This window comes from Tursiops truncatus, chromosome 3, assembly GCF_011762595.2.
Source record: "Tursiops truncatus isolate mTurTru1 chromosome 3, mTurTru1.mat.Y, whole genome shotgun sequence".
NCBI classification, from domain to species: Eukaryota; Metazoa; Chordata; class Mammalia; order Artiodactyla; family Delphinidae; genus Tursiops; species Tursiops truncatus.
This window is the reverse complement of record NC_047036.1, coordinates 108266084-108278351: the sequence shown is the minus strand read 5'-3', so window position 1 is coordinate 108278351 and position 12268 is coordinate 108266084. Positions and strand designations below refer to the sequence as shown.

Sequence of the window (12268 nt, the reverse complement as noted above, 5' to 3'; positions counted from 1 at the left end):
ACTTTGGGTGTTTGTGAAAAAATCTGTTTTATCTTTGCAGTATGAGATTCTATTTCAATATTAAAATTTGATTGAGTGGAAATTTCTTGTCCTCACAGAGATTTTAAAGTAGAAAAACTTAGCTAGTCTTTCTTATGAATCCAAACAATTTCTGGGAGCACTCATCCATGTGAGCACTATGTAATGGTGAGTCAGAACTGTTTGAAAGGTTTGGGGAGTGATACATTATTTATACTGCTAATTGTCATACTAAAATTATAAATTTGCACAATGTTTATTGTGAATATTCTTCAGGTGCAGTTTAGTTATTCAAATTATTTCTGACTTTATGTATACATATGAATCAATGCTAACTTGCCATGTTCTTTTCAATATCCGTATCTACCAATTAATAAAACATTAAAATTTACACAATTCACCTATGGAAAACAGCTGATGGCAAGTGGGAAAAAAGAGGGCTAATAGAGAAAAAAATGAGAAAGAACAGTTCATTTTTGCAAGTAAGTAAAAACATTTTCCTCTTTATTTTATAAATTGTAGAGGTGGAAAAATGAAACAAAGAAGTCAGAGGATATTGTTAGGCATGAAGCTCTTCCACCCTGTAACAGAAGTAGTTCATGAAAGCTTCATCCTCTGGAGAAAGAGTGGGTATTCTGGGATTGCTTTTTGTTGTTGTTTTTCCCACAGATAGTGTGCTCACACAAGGGAGTATTACATTGTAAATTCTGAGGGTACGGTCACATTTCTCACTTCCTGTATATTTTTCATAGTATCTGGTGCTTTGCATAGGAGAGGGTGTTATTAATAAATATTGATTTGGCTGGGTATGATGATTAATTTTATGTGTCAACCTGATTGGCTAAAGGATGCCCAGGGCTTCCCTGGTGGTGCAGTGGTTGAGAACCCTCCTGCCAATGCAGGGAACACGGGTTTGAGCCCTGGTCCGGGAAGATCCCACACGCCACGGAGCAACTAAGCCCGCGTGCCACAACTACTGAAGCCTGTGTGCCTACAGCCCATGCTCCACAACAACAGAAGCCACCACAATGAGAAACCCGCGCACCGCAAAGTAAAGTAGCCCCCGCTCTCCACAGCTAGAGAAAAGCCCGCACGCAGCAATGAAGACCCAACACAGCCAAAAATAAATAAATTAATAAATTAATTTTTAAAAAAAGGATGCCCAGATAGTTGGTAAGACCTTATTTCTGGGTGTTTCTGTGAGGGTGTCTCCAGAAGAGATTAGCATTTGAATCAGTATAGAAGATCTTCCTTACCAATGTTGTGGGCATGAACAGAACAAAAAGTGGAGGAATGACGAATTTGCTCTGTTTGAGCTGAAACATCCATCTTCTCCTGCCCTCAGACATGGGCGCTCCTGGTCCTCAGGCTGTCAGACTCAGATCAGGACTGACACCACATGGCTCTGCCACTCCCACTCCTATTCTTAGGACTTTGGACTGGGACTGACTCCATATCACCAGCTTTCCTGGTTCCCCAGCTTGGAGATGGCAGATCGTGGGACTTGGCCTCCATAACTGGCATGAGCCAATTCCTATAAGTATAAAGATTTACAGATATTGGTCTGTTTCTCCAGAAAACCCTAACTAATTTACACAGAATAGATAAGCAAAACATTTAGTCTCAGGTGAGGTACTCCTGGAAACATTTCAACCTTGGAGACACACAAACAAGTGTGTATAACTTGGAGATTAAAGTCAAGTACACATAGGCACTGATAATGTAGAACTGTGCTCCAGCAATCAGGCATAGCACATGTTTCACAAAATACCACTTCGAGAATGGCTTGTCCTGAGCAAAATATCAATAACAGTTCTGTCCTGATTTACTGTGTGATCTTAAATAATTTATTATCTTCTGTCATTCTACCTCATTTTCTACATGTATAATAAGATGTCCTATCAAGGTGCCATAAAGTCACATTAGCTAAACGTGCTATTGCAGATGAAGTGTTACATGCTGCTTGCTTGGAAATATTTTCTGAGAAAAAAGTCAAAGGTATTTTTTAAACAGGTTATTCCTAAAACAAATGACATAATTAAGTGCAAGTGTGTGATCAGAGCATTATGTGCTGACAGATAACATTTATAGAAATTCAGTACTTTAAAGTAATTCCTGTACCAACCATTACTCAGCCATGTTGATATAAAATGCAAAGAAATTAGAGTGATCATAAACAGAATTAATCAAGACCTTATTCCAATAGACACCTACAACACAGTTGCTGTGGCCACCCACAACTTTTCTTTTCTGCATTGTGTATCAAAGCCACAACACGATGTGTTTGCAAATGACATTTATAGCAACTCAAGTTCTGTATATAATAGTTAATGACCCATCTCAAAGAATTCTATTTTTCAGCCTTATTGGTTCACTATTGTAGAGGGAAGTAATAAAGCTCTACAGTTCCTGGAAAAAATGGTCAGACTTTATTTTTAGTGTAAAGGGTCAGAATTTCATTCTTCAGAAAGGGATACTGAGGTACATTCAGAATTAGCAAAAATATAAGCTACTATCAATCATGGAGCTTCCTGGTACCAGACTGAATTAAATGGTAATTGGATTATTTTAAAATCTTGAAATATAACAGGATTAAGAGCTTACCACTTACTGGTATAACGTGTACCATTATTAATATCAACAATTTCTTTTATTTTTCAAATATGTTGTGTTCAAGTCACTATGCCAAGATCACAGGGGCTAACAATGTAACACATATTGTATTTTTTTTTTAAATAAAAACTTTCATTGGCCAAGATGGTGGAGTAGGAAGACCCTGAGCTCACCTCCTCTCATGGGCATACCAAAATTACAACTATTCAGAGAGCAACCATTGATGAGAAAGACTGGAATCTAGCAGAAAAGATCTTCTACATCTAAAGTTATAAAGAAGGAACCACAACAAGATGGGGTGGCGGCGGGGGGCGGGCAGAGATGCAGTATAGTCAAGACCCATTCCCTGAGTGGGCAACCAACAAATAGGAGGATAATTACAATTGCAGAGGTTTCCCTCAAGGACTGAGTGGTCCAAGAAACACACAGGGTTCCCCAGCCCAGAGGTCCTGCACCAGGAAGACAGATCCCCAGAACGTTCGGCTTTGAAGGTCAATGGGGCTTACATTCAGGACACCCAAGGGGCTGCAGGGATTAGAGACTGCACTCTTAAAGGATGCACACAATATCTCACAAACTCCGGGAGCCAGGGCAGAAGCAGTAATTCGAAAGGAGACTGGGTCAGATTCACCTGCTGATCTTGGAGAGTCCCCCGGAGAGACAAGGAGGCAACTGGAGCTCACCCTGAGATCACAGACGCTGGTGGCAGCACTTTTGGGGAGCTTGTTCTACCACGTGGACACTGGTGCTGGTGAGTGCCATTTTAGAATCTTCCCTCTAGCTTATTAGCATCAGGACCTGGCCCTACCCACCAGCCTCTGGACACCATATGGGAACACCTCAGGCCAAGCAAGTAGACACAGGCCCACCCACCAACAGGCAGGTTGTTTTAATATTCCCTGAGCTCACAACAAGCCTGGGACACAGCCCTGTCCACCAGAGGGCCCACGACCTGGCCTTACACACCAGTGGACAGGCACAAGCCCCAGGAACCCCAGGGCCCTGCAGCCAGAGACCTTGGGGCCCAGCTCTGCCTACCAGTGAGGTGGCATTAGCCCTGGAACCCCTGGGCCTCGGCTCCATCCACCAGTGGGCCCTGAAGTCAGACAGCCTTGGACCCAGCTCCACCCACTACTGGCAGGCACTAGCCCCAGGATTTCCTGGACTCAGGCCCCATCCACCAGCAGGTAGACGCTAGCCCCAGGAACACCACAGCCCCACAGCTTTCTGTGCCAGGACCCAGCCCACACTCAAGGGGCCAACATCAGCTCTGAGACACCTTGGGCCCCTCACCCAGCTGCCCCAAGATCTGGTCTCACTCACCAGCAGGTGACACAAACTTCAGGACACCCTGGACCCTACAGCCAACTGTGTCAGGAACTTGCCCAGCCCACCAGTGGACCAAAACCAGCTCCAGGACCCCCAGGACCCTGAAGCCAGAGATCCAGGGGCCTGGGTCCACCCACCACTGAGCCAGCACTAGCCCCAGAACTCCATGGACTTTTTAGTGTCTCATGCATTTCTACTTGTTTATGTTTTGTGCAGTTCTAAAAGGGAAGTTTATAGTGACACAAGCTTACCTCAGGAAACAAGAAAAATCTCAAATAAACAACCTAAACTTATACCTAAAGGAACTAGAAGAAGAACAAACAAAACCCAAAGTTAGAAAAGGAAAAAGATAATAAAGATCAGAGCAGAAATAAATGAAAGAGACTAAAAAAAGAAACATAGAAAAGATCAATGAAACTAAAAGTTGGTTCTTTGAAAAGATAAACAAAATTGATAAACTTTTAGCCAACCTCATCAAGAAAAAAAGAGGGCCCAAATCAATAGAATAAGAAATGTAAAAGGAAAAGTTACATTGACACCACAGAAATACAAAGGATCGTGAGAGATTAGTAAATAAATAAAATGGACAATCTAGGACAAATTCCTAGAAATGTACAATCTTGTATGACTGAACCAGGAAGATACAGAAAATATGAAGAGATCAATTACCAGTAATGATATTGAATCAGTAATTGCAAAACTCCCAACCAACAGAAGTTCAGAACCAGAAGGCTTCACAGGTGAATTCTACCAAACATTTAGTATTAACACCTAGTCTTCTCAAACTATTCCAAAAAATTGCAGAGGAAGGAACAGTTCCAAACTCATTCTACAAGGCCAGCATCACCCTGATACCAAAACTAGACAAAGATATCACAAAAAGAAAATTACAAGCCATTGACTTCAGACTATACTACAAAGCTACAGTAATCAAAACAGTGTGGGGCTTCCCTGGTGGCGCAGTGGTTGAGAGTCCGGCTGCGATGCAGGGTACATGGGTTTGTGCCCTGGTCTGGGAAGATCCCACACGCCACAGAGCGGTAAGCCATGGCCACTGAGCTATGGCCGCTGAGCCTGCGCGTCTGGAGCCTGTGCTCCGCAACGGGAGAGGCCACAACAGTGAGAGGCCCGTGTACCGCAAAAAACAAACAAACAAACAAACAAAAACAGTGTGGTACTGACACAAAAACAGACACATAGATCAATGGTCAGAATAGAGAGCTCAGAAATAAACCCATGCACTTATCGTCAATTAATCTACAGCAAAGGAGATAAGAATATACAATGAGGAAAATACAGTCACTTTAATAAGAAGTGCTGGGAAAACTGGACAGCTACATGTAGTATAATGAATTTAGGACGTTTTCTCACACCATATACAAAAATAAACTCAAAATGGATTAAACACTTATATGTAAGACCAAAAACCATAAAACTCCTAGAAGAAAACGTAAGTGGAGCACTGACATAAATTGTAGCAATATGTTTTTGGATCTGTCTCCTAAGGAAAAAGAAATAAAAGCAAAAATAAACCAATGGGACCTAATTAAATTTAAAAGTTTTTGCACAGCAAAGGAAACCATCAACAAAACGAAAAGGCAACCTACTGAATGGGGGAAAATATTTGCAAATGATGTGACCTATAAGGGATTAATATCCAAAATATAGAAACAGTTCATATAACTCAACATCAAAAAAAACAAACAACTGGAATAAAAAATGGGCAGAAGTTCTGAATAGATTTTTTTCAAAGAAGACGTACAAATGGCCAACAGGCACATGAAAAGATGCTTGACGTAATTAATCATCAGAGAAATGCAAATCAAAACCACACTGAGATATCACTTCACACCTGTCAGAATGGCTATCATCAAGGGACTTCCCCGGTGGTCCAGTGGCTAACACTCCACGCTCCCAATGCAGGGGGCCAGGGTTTGATCCCTGGTCAGGAAACTAGATCCCACGTGCCGCAACTAAAGATCCTGCATGCTGCAACTAAAAAGATCCAGCGTGCCACAACTAAAAGATCCTGCATGCCACAACTAAAGATCCCACATGCTGCAACGAAGATCCTGCAGGCAGCAACGGAGATCCCGTGTGCCGCAACTAAGACCTGGCACAGTCAAATAAATAAAATAAATAAATATTTTTTTTAAAAAAGAAAGAAAATGGCTATCATCAAAAGGATGACAAATAACAAATGTTGGCATGAATGTGGAGAAAAGGGAAACCTTATACACTGTTGGTAGGATGTAAATTGGTGCAGCATCTATGAAAAATAGTATTGAGATTCCTCAAAAAACTAAAATCCAGGAATGATAAATGATTTGCTCAAAGACCCAATTTTCACTGACAGAGCTATGACTAGAATCCAGGACCCTGTTCCCTCTTTGGTAGGCTTATCCCCAGGTGACGTTAGACATTTATTGAATGAATAATGACCCCACACATTAACTCACTTTGAGTCTCAACTCATAATTAGCTCTTTTCTAATGGACTTGCCATCTTCTTTTGGTCTGAATAGGTACCAAACTGTCCCTGGGGTACTCACTTCCCAGAAAAGAAACACCCAGCTTTACAATTCTGCCTCTCTTGCTCAAGCAGTTTGAGCTAATTACAGAACAGCCTTATTTGGTGTAGTGGGTTCTGTGCAACTACCCAGACGTCCCTTTCAGAAGAAGGCATTCATTTCCTTAGCTCCTGGGACTGTGCACAGCTACTGTTCTTTCTAGGAGCTGTCGCACTGAAGGAAGCTGCCTCACTAAGGTTTTCTCTCTTCCCTGGGGTTGCCCCACCTTCAATGACTGTTGATACCAGCGAACAAAAGCCCAGTCCCCTTCCCACAGTTCAGAATTCTGAAAGCCAGTTCAGCTCCAGGGCTCCTCTGCAGCTGCATCACAGTTCAACAACTCCTTCTGCCCTATCTCACTTCTCACTCCCTCACAGAGGTTACTCCTGACTGCACTCCTGCATCCGTATCTCTGTCTCAAAGTCCGTTTCTCTGGAAATCTTACCTAAAACAGTAGCCCTTTCACTCTGTTGCCAGAGTAAAAGATAACAGGAGAGAAAAATGCTACAAAAGAAGTTTGTGGCAGAAAGATTAAGGTTTCCCCAAACTTCTCCTGCCTCACAAAATCCCGTTTTTCTATTCCAATTTATATATTTTAAATGTTAGGTATGAGTTATTTTATATGTTTACTTCTTTCAAGAGATTAAAAGCACATTATCTTATATATTTATATTTTACAAACCACTTTCTAATAAACTACTTTATATTCTTAAAACTCTAATTCCTGTGTAGCACTAATTACACTACAATTGCCTACTTTCTGAGTCTTTCCTGCTAGACTGTCTTGTCTTTGATTCTCTAGCACCTATATCACAATCCACAACTCCATATGGGATCCTCAGTGAATTAACAATTTCCCTTCAAGATATACTTACACTAAAAAACTACAGAACAGGGCTTCCCTGGTGGTGCAGTGGTTGAGAGTCCGCCTGCCGATGCAGGGGACACAGGTTCGTGCCCCAGTCCGGGGAGATCCCACGTGCCGCGGAGCAGCTGGGCTCGTGAGCCATGGCCGCTGAGCCTACGCGTCCAGAGCCTGTGCTCCACAACGGGAGAGGCCACAACAGTGAGAGGCCCGTGTACTGCAAAAAAAAAAACAAAAAACAAAAAACTACAGAACACATGAGGAAAGACTATGTCATGAACAAATGGAATATTCTGAAAGCGTACAAAATTACCTTTAAATGATGAAAGATATAAAAGATATAAAGAACACATAACTGTGCAAAAGGAACAGAGAGAGAAAGGGAGAGACAGAATATGGGTCTACCCCTCTACTCCTGAGCTCTCTTCTGGTCAGCTGCTAACCATTCTTCAGTTCTTTCACCAATACTACACTTTAAAAAAAAAAATCATTATGGCTTTGTAGTATTTTTTAAATAGCTTTATTGAGTTATGATTGAAATATAGTAAACTATACACATTAAAAATGTACATACACCCATGAAACCATCACCACAATCAGGATAATGAAAATATCCATCACCCTTTAAAATTTCCTCATGTACCTTTTCAGTCTCTCCCTCCACCCATCTCCCTGCTCTCATCCCCTGGCAACCACTGATCTGCTTTCAGTCACTATGAATTAATTTGTGTTTTCTAGAACTTTATAGAAAAGGAATCATAAAATATGTACTTGTTTTTGTCTGGTTTCTTTCACTCAGGATAAGTACCTTGAGAAGCATCTATGTTGTTGTTTGCAGCAATAGTTCATTTCTTTTTATTCATGAGAAGTATTCCATTGTACAGACATATAATTTGGTTATTCCTTTATCTGCTGATGGATATTTGGGTTGTTTCCAGTTTGGGACCATTACAAATAAGGCTGCTATAACTAAGTCCTTTTTAAAAAATTGAGATGTAATTGACATTCAACATTATCCCAGTATCACGCACACAACATAATGATTCAATGTTTGTATATATTGCCAAATGATCACCACATTAAGTCTACACACAGCTGCAAATCTTTTATTCTTGTGATGAGAACTTTTAAGATATGTTCTCTTAGCAACTTTCAAATACATAATACAATATTATTAACTATAGTCACCATGCTGTACATTACAAACCCATGGTTTATTTATTTTACAACTGGAAGTTTGTACCTTTTGATTCCCTTCACCCATTTCTCCCACCCCTCAAACCCTGCCTTCAGCAAACACCCAGTACTATGAGTTTGGGTTTTTTGTTTGTTTTGTTTCCTTCTTAGATTTCATGTCTAAGTGAGAGCATCCATTATCTGTCTTTCTCCATTTGACTTAGAAGACAAGGTCCACCTATGTTGTCATAAACGGCAAGATTTCCTTCTTTTTTTATGGCTGAATGATATTGCACTGTATTAAATGCATACACACATATATACATATATACAGACACATACAACATTTTCCTTATCCAGTCATTCATTAAAAGACACTTAGGTTGCTTCCATGTCTTGGCTATGGTAAATAATGCTGCAATGAACATAGGGGTGCATATATTTTTTCTAGTTAGCATTTTCATTTCCTTCAGATAAACACCCAGAAGGAGAACTGCTGGATGACATGCTAGGCCTATTTTTTAAAAATTATATACACTTCAACATTATACAGCATTATACTTTAATGCTGTATCTGTATATACTACAAAGTGAGCACTACCACAAATTTGGTTACCATCCATCACCATACAGTTGGCCTGTTCACCATTTCACCCACTGGCAACCCCTCCCCCTCTGGCAACCACTAATCTAATCTCTGTATCTATGAGTTTGTTTTTGTTTTATTTTGTTTAAGGTTCCACATATGAGTGAAATCATAAGTGTTTTGTCTTTCTCCATTTGTCTTACTTCAATTAGCATAATACCTTCAAGGTCCATCCATGTTGTTCAAATGGCAGGATTTCATTCTTTTCTATGGCTAAGTAGTATTCCATTGTGTATATATGTCACATCTTTATCCATTCACCCACTGATGGACACTTAGGTTGTTTCCATATCTTGGCTATTATAAATAATGGTGCAGTGAACACAGGGGTGCATATACCTTTTCAAATCAGTGTTCTCATGTTCTTCAGATAAATACCCAGAAGTGGAGTAGGTGGGTCACACAGTTGTACTATTTTTAATTTTTTGAGGAACCTCCATACTGTTTTCCATAGTGGCTCCACCAATTTACATTCCCACTACCAGTGAACAAGAGCTCCATTTTCTCCATATGCTTGCCAACACTTGCTATTTCTTGTCTTTTTGCTAATAGCCATTCTAACAGGTGTGAGATGATAGCTCACTGTGGTTTTGATTTGCATTACCCTGATGATTAGTGATGCTGAACATCTTTTCGGTAATTCCCTGGTGGTCCAATGGTTAGGACCCCGTGCTTTCACAGCTGAGGGCTCGGGTTTGATCCCTGGTTGGGGAACTATGATCCCACAAGCTGTGTGGCGTGGCCAAAAAAAAAAAACATCTTTTCATGTACCTGTTGGCCATCTGAATGTCTTCTTTGGAAAAATGTCTATTCAGATCCTCTGCCCATTTTAAAATTAGATTTTTTTTTGCTATTCAGTTATATGAGTTCTTTATATAATTTGGATATTAACTCCTTATCAGATATATTATTTGCAAATATTTTCTGTCTGGAAGTTGCCTTTTCATTTTGTTGATGATTTCTTTTGCTGTGTAATATAAACATGTAAGTCTTTGTGCTTTCACTTCCCTTAGGTAAATACCTAGGAGCGGGAAGTCTGGATTATAAAGGAAGTATATGTTTAACTTTGTAAGAAATGGCTGAATAGTTTTCCAAAGTTGTCCTGCCATTTTACATTTCTCTCAGTAATGAATGAGGATTTCAGTTCCTTTACATCCTTGCCAAGACTTGGTATGTTCAGTCATTCTAATTTTAGCTATCATAATAGGTATGTAGTAGTATCTCATTATGATTTTAATTTGTAATGACTAATGATGTTGAGATCTTTTTATGTGCTTATTTTCCATTTGTACATATATAGTTTTTCCATTTATATATTTTTTGAAAAAGTATCTACTCAAATATTAAAAAATTGTTTTTTGTTTTCTTATTAAAAGTCTTTTATATTTTCCGGATAACAAGTTTTTTTTTAATCAGTTTATGATTTTTAATATTTTCTCCCCATCTGTGGCTTATCTTCTCATTCTCTTAACAATTATCTTTTACAGGGCAAAGGTTTTTAATTTTGACAAAGTCCAGTTTATTAATTTTTTCTTGCATGTATTGTGCTTTTGGTGTCATATCTTAGAAATCTTTGTCTAACCCAAAGTCACAAAGATTTTCTCCTGCTACTTCAAGAAGTTTTACAGTTTGAGGCTTTGTATTTAGATCTATGATTGATTTTGAGATAATTGTTGTATACGGTGTCAAGCACAGACCAAAGTTCCATTTTTTTGCATATGGATATCTAATTTTATTCTTTTGTCATAGCTGATTTAGCTATTTAAGGACTTTTATTATTCTTCATAAATTTTTGAGTAAGTTTTATCAGTTCCTTATAAAAATCCTACTGCAATTTTAACTGTGATTACAACAAATTTAAAGATCAATCTGGGAATAATCAACAAGAGTATGTTTCTCCAATTATTTCACTGAAACTGTCTTGCCAAAGTCACCAAAGTCAGCTCCATGTTGCCCTTCCTAGTGGAATTTTTAATTATGATCGCAATGCAGTCACTCCCTCGCAACGAAACACTTTTTTTATTTGGCTTCTAAGACTCTACACACCAGGGGTCAACAAGCTTTTTCTGCAAGGGGGCCAGATAACAATTTTGGGCTTTGTGGATAATACAGTTTGTTGAAATTACTCAACTATGCCACCATAGTATGAAAGCAGCCATAGAGAATATGTAAATGAATAAGTGTGGTAGTGTTCCAATAAAAGTTTATTTACAAAAAAAGACAGTGGGTCAGATTTGGCCCCTGTGAGCCACAGTTTGCCAACTTCTGTTCTACATTCTCCTTGTTTTCAGAAACTTCTTTGTCTCTTGTGCTTTTTGTTTCTTATCTCTTTAACTTTTAACATTGGAGTGCCACAAAAGACTCAATCATGGACTTTTGTTCTTCTCTATGTCAATTGCTTAGTGATTTCATCCAATGTCATGACTGTAAGTATTTTATCTATATTAATGGCTCCCAAATTTATATCTCCAGCCCAGACCACTTCCTGAACTTCAGATCTTAGTCCAGTGTCTTATTAACATCTCCACTTGGATACCTTCTAGATATTTCAATTAATACATGCCCAAAACGAAATGCCTGATCTTTTTTCACAAATCTAGTCTGTTTTCACCAGTACAATTGACGGCAACAATATCCTTCCACCGGCACAGGCCAAAACCCTTGGGAATCATCCCTGACTCTTTTCTTTTCCTCTTACCTTAGATTCAATCCATCAGGAAACCCAGGAGCTGTATCAAAATATACCCATAATTTTGCCACTTCTCACCACCATCACTGCTGCCACTCTGGTATAAGCCACTATCATCTCTTACCTAGAATAACGCAAGAAACTTCTAGTTAGTATCCCTGAATTCATCCTTGCCACCATGGTCTATTCTCAACACAACAGCCAGAATGATGTCTTTAAAACTTAAAATCAGATCATATCACTCCTCTTCCCAAAACCATCTAATGGCTCTGCATTTTATTAAGAGTAAAAACCACAGTCCTTATAATAGCCTACGTAACCTGGCATCTACTCTCTGCCTCCTTCTACCATATCATTTCCATG

At 39.4% G+C, this 12268-nt stretch overlaps 1 protein-coding gene across 4 annotated transcripts in view; it reads right to left on the bottom strand.

Annotated features, from left to right (window-relative positions):
• Window positions 1-8973: 8973 nt before the first annotated feature.
• LYRM7 (LYR motif containing 7) overlaps window positions 8974-12268 on the bottom strand; it is a 52253-nt gene continuing 48958 nt past the window's right edge. For all 4 annotated transcript variants that reach the window (XM_073802473.1, XM_073802474.1, XM_073802475.1 and 1 more), the window contains one exon: window positions 8974-12029. The gene's annotated coding sequence lies outside the window, so the exon portion shown is untranslated. The remainder of the gene's footprint in view (window positions 12030-12268) is intronic.